The sequence below is a fragment of the Botryllus schlosseri genome, chromosome 15, assembly GCF_051294905.1.
Source record: "Botryllus schlosseri isolate E-star chromosome 15, Bs_hap1, whole genome shotgun sequence".
NCBI lineage: Eukaryota > Metazoa > Chordata > Ascidiacea > Stolidobranchia > Styelidae > Botryllus > Botryllus schlosseri.
The window spans coordinates 17,469,047-17,473,661 of NC_137250.1; the positions used below are offsets into that span (position 1 = coordinate 17,469,047).

At 40.6% G+C, this 4,615-nt stretch overlaps 1 long non-coding RNA gene across 1 annotated transcript; it reads left to right on the top strand.

Moving 5' to 3' along the window:
* The first annotated feature begins 325 nt into the window (after positions 1-325).
* On the top strand, positions 326-3,773 carry LOC145457136 (uncharacterized). Its single transcript, XR_013920791.1, has 2 exons — positions 326-474; positions 3,581-3,773. It is a non-coding gene; the product is annotated as an uncharacterized LOC145457136 (long non-coding RNA).
* The last annotated feature ends 842 nt before the right edge of the window (positions 3,774-4,615 follow it).

Below are 4,615 nucleotides of genomic sequence, written 5' to 3' on the forward strand. Positions count from 1 at the left end.
TACAGAGGAGAAAAAATGTTTGAACGTGTAAGAGACATTTGTGACCAAATTACGTCAAAGTGGCCCAGAAAGGATCAACATTCGTTTTTAGTAAAACAAAGGTTTAGGCAATTGACCATTCCACTTAATGATAAATTTGACGTCACGAATATTCAATTGTGACGTCATAGTGGTTTGACTTTGACAATAGAAAAGATAGGGTAAATATAGCTCCTTTGACGAAATATCTACGTACTATAGCTGTTAAACCGACTACTTTACTTTACTGTTATTCAGATATTAACTTTCTGACTCTGTCCGCCAGTCTTACTGTTCTAGGATTTTTTTCGGATCTTGAAATCACGAGGGACATTTGTCTTCAACACGACAGATTTCAACGAGCATGACGAGCAGGTTACTGATGAGGATATGGATGTCGCCAACACCGTGTTGAATGATCTTGAAACAAGTGGAATATGCAAACTGATGGAATCGGTGAGTATAGGTATGCAGATGCTTGGACCCGCAGTCCTTACAAAACGGCCCAACTGAGAGGAACCAAACTAATTAGACCAGCAGTCGATGTTGATATTCACATGACGACTGAAAATTAAATATATCGCCCATATATAGTTAGATCCAATCCTTTTATTGGTGGGATTTCTGTAATATTGTTATGTCTAGGGTTTCGTTTAAAATGCAAATTGAAGTGGTACATGAATAATGCGCTTAATGCCTAGCACAAGTAAACCTCCTGATTGTAAACCAGCCAGAATGTTTTTACAGCCATAACCATATCACCCACATATCAGAATAGGTCAAAATTATAATATTTCGTCTACAGTTCGCTTGTAGGCATGTGTATACCACATACAATCCTCCAAAATAACACTAGGAGGCGCTCATACACTGCAGACTGTGCTGCAATAAGCAACAATTGCTTGTCTTTTGAACTTTGTCTTCTCATTCGCCTAAACTCGCTTCACCCGGCCTTGCAATTCACAGTTGAAAAAGAACGCAATACCTCACTACCATTTTTGGACGTTTTAGTCGAAAAGCACAATACCAACAAATTTGAAACGTCTGTCTCAGGAAACCGACATTCACAGGCCAATACCTTCTTCGTTGGAATTCATCTAGTTCTCGACGCAGAAGAATCAACCTCATAAGCACCTTCGCGCATAGAGCGTTAATGATGTGTTCGGGTAACTAACTGAGTTTAGAACTTGACAACATCCGCACAATCTTACTTGATAACGGTTACCCTGAACACGTCATAAACCGCGGCATAGAGAGGAAATTAACGCAATTCAACGCAGAAAAGTCAACAGAGCCCAGCGAACGGACAACCAAAGATGTTTATATCCATCTACCTTGGATTGGTCCCATTTCCACCCGCTTTGGAAAACAGTTGATTTCTGCGGTCAGTAAGTGTTACGACACAGTCAAAACCAATGTGATTTTTACGACTACAGAACTGCTCCCTTCAACACGCTAAGACGTGCTCCCTGCACCTCGACAAAGTAATGTATGAATATAAGTGCCACTGTGATTGTGGCTACGTGGGAAGAACGTCAAAGCGTCTGCAGGAACGCATAAACCAGGATGTCCCCAGATTTATCAGAACATGTGCATCACGCTCGGTGAAGAGCTCACCCTTAACTCATCCGCTCAAGCTTGATGCTGACCGATCAAAGGCCATTAATTCTGCCATCGGCAAACATCTGTTAGATAATTCGGTTTGTGCGAATAATTATCGATACGACAGATTTCGCGTCGTTGGGAGGGGCCGTTCACACTTCCATTTGTGTGCCTTGGAGTCGACTTTGATCAAAATACACCAACCAAAACTCTGTCTACAAAAGGAGTTTGTGTACCACGAACCACCTGAAAATAGTACAGTGAACGCTCTCTCATTCGAAATTTCATGCTGGTGACGTCATATTTTGTGATGCGATTGTTGATATACAATGTTCTTTCCAATTCTCCACTAGTTTCTAACGATTACCCCTGACCAGTGTCAGCCGAAAATATTCGGGTTCATTTCGATATGAATGTCCTATTCAATTGTATATCTAAGTTTTCTATTAACAGTTAGGATACTTTTGCCACATGTACGAATTTCTAGAATCAAGCACAATGTTTATTCAGAATTAGTCATAATGATAAGGTTTCTGAGAGCACAGGTACATCAGAAGTGTGTTAAGGAGAATTACGTGCATTGCTTTCGCGAAACTGTACAAATGTGACAATATATAGTAGAGATTCACTGACATTAACAGGGCGTCGTATTTAAAAAGCTGATGAAATGTCACAAATTTCATGTTCAATTTCAATATTACCAATGACGTCGGGAGAGAGGTGAAAATGACATGCCCCCTTCCCCCAAAAAATGCTATAATAAATATTCATATTTAGATCATGGAATCTATTTACATGGTGATGGTGATACTGGATTAACCAAAGTTACACTAGTGTAGGGTATCGATAACAACTATGTAATGAAAGCTCCGGGTACATGTCCTAGCCGCGCGAAGCGAGAAATGTTTTCAATGGTAATGAATGAATTCGGTCAATAAGAATGTTAGCTGCATATGTTGTGGGTCGCCTCTGTATACCGCTGGGCTCATTTGGCCATGACATGAATAATTGGCGCTTGCACATATCAATATCGAAGATTTCAGTGAACGTGCGTCTGTGACTTTGCGCAAAGGTTTCATGCCGACGATCTTTTTGCGAGTGATGGCGCGATGTCGCATGTTGGACGGCACGTTCTCTCATAATTGCGAATATAGTTAGACCATAGTGACATATATGGTGTCGACACAAGCAAATCTCACGGCTCAGTGAAATTGTATCACGTCACAATTTCCATTTGGCTGCAGGCAATTTGACGGTCATTTTTGACCGGCTTGCCGAGCATTAAATTTGGTAAAACGGGTATCATTCGAAAGCTGACTCTCTACTGATTACGGAAATATAAATTCTATTCCGCTCGCGGCCCTGGAACCCCCACAATCAGCCTCAAATTTTTCATTGTTCTGGAGATTGGCATTAGGACGCAACAATGCTGTCAGATCTTTTTCTCTTGAGCGACTCTCTCGTTTCGCCAGACAGCATTGTTGGGTCCCAATGCCAAATTTTCGGTTGGTCTTGCAAGTTCATCATTAAGTACCTAGGTAATTTATTTTTCGATATTATACCTAATTTCGAGTATTGCCTCGCAGGCCACTCAATGCCTTCTCGTGAGCCACATCTGGCCCGCGGGCCCCGGGTTGGCCGCCCTATCACTAGTGCGTTAAAAGATGATTTGTTTTAAATGCAACCCTCGTTGTCTCGCATTTCCGGAATAATGTATATTTACTTTGACAACTGTATTATCGAAACCTCTTCCAACCTTTATGGACAATACCTATATTTTATAGATTTCAATATTATCCGTGCACATTGCTACTTAATACTCTCGATGGCCACGGAAACCAATGCACGCACCACGTAATTAAGCAGTTAGTTTCCCGATCACATGCGATATGATCGGTTATCGCTCACAGAAAATATCAGCAGAGTCAAATGATGTTATATATATTCTGTTATTTTCCAGCAAACGTGCGATTGCTTTGCTCTCTTGTCCGACGGATTCAAATACATGAACGGCATGAACGACCTCATAAGATGCTACGCAAAGATATGAAATCTTCCGTACCGTGAAATCCGTGCAATTATGTTGCTGTAACCGAATGCTGATCAATATCCACCGAGTTTGCTGTCGTCCATGTAACTGTACATAAATTGTATCTATTCTTCTCGTTTTAAATCCGAGAGATCATAAGGGAGAACTGCTATACCAGTGGTCGGGAACCTTTTTTGTACGAAGAGCCATATTGACCCCATATTTTCCATTGCAACTTCCAAAGAGCCATACATTTTAATCAACTACTACGTCACAATTGAAAAATCGTGACGTCATGGTAGCGCAAATTCGTCGAATTTCGTCAGTTATACGAGATCGTAGGTTCGTCTTGACGATATTCTTAAATGCGAGGACCCATAGGGGCATAAATAGGCGGAGCCAAACATGATGATCACTACACAGAAGCATGCATATCCACTTTAATGTGTGATGCGTCAGTGACGTGGATTCAGGGGAGGCACGTGAGGCACTGCCTTACATGTCTACTAGATTTTGAACATTTTTACTACGAAAATCATGCAACTTTCCTATTTATTGTTCGAAAATATAGCGTGAAAGGGGAGGTAAGGCATGGGTGAGGCACGGCCGGGATTAGGATATTCATAAATATCATAGAATTTATAATAACTGATAACACTGGTCAACACGTATTTTTAGGCATACAAAGTAAGAGTGGTTATAAATGGTTCTGAAGGGCATTGATTCCGAAAATGGCCTTAGTTTTTTCAAATCGACTCTTGTTTTGGAGATAACCCATGGGGACGACATGAGGGTTCTTCATAGTCAATTATTATCTACTGAAATGCCGTATAAAATTAGAAAAAACTACGATTTTTTTCTTGCCAAGTGAAATATTCAATGGTAAATACAGTAATTCTGGACTTTTTTATGGGTACAAGAGCCAATCTCTAATCACTAATGTGATATTCGTAATCAGCAACCTCG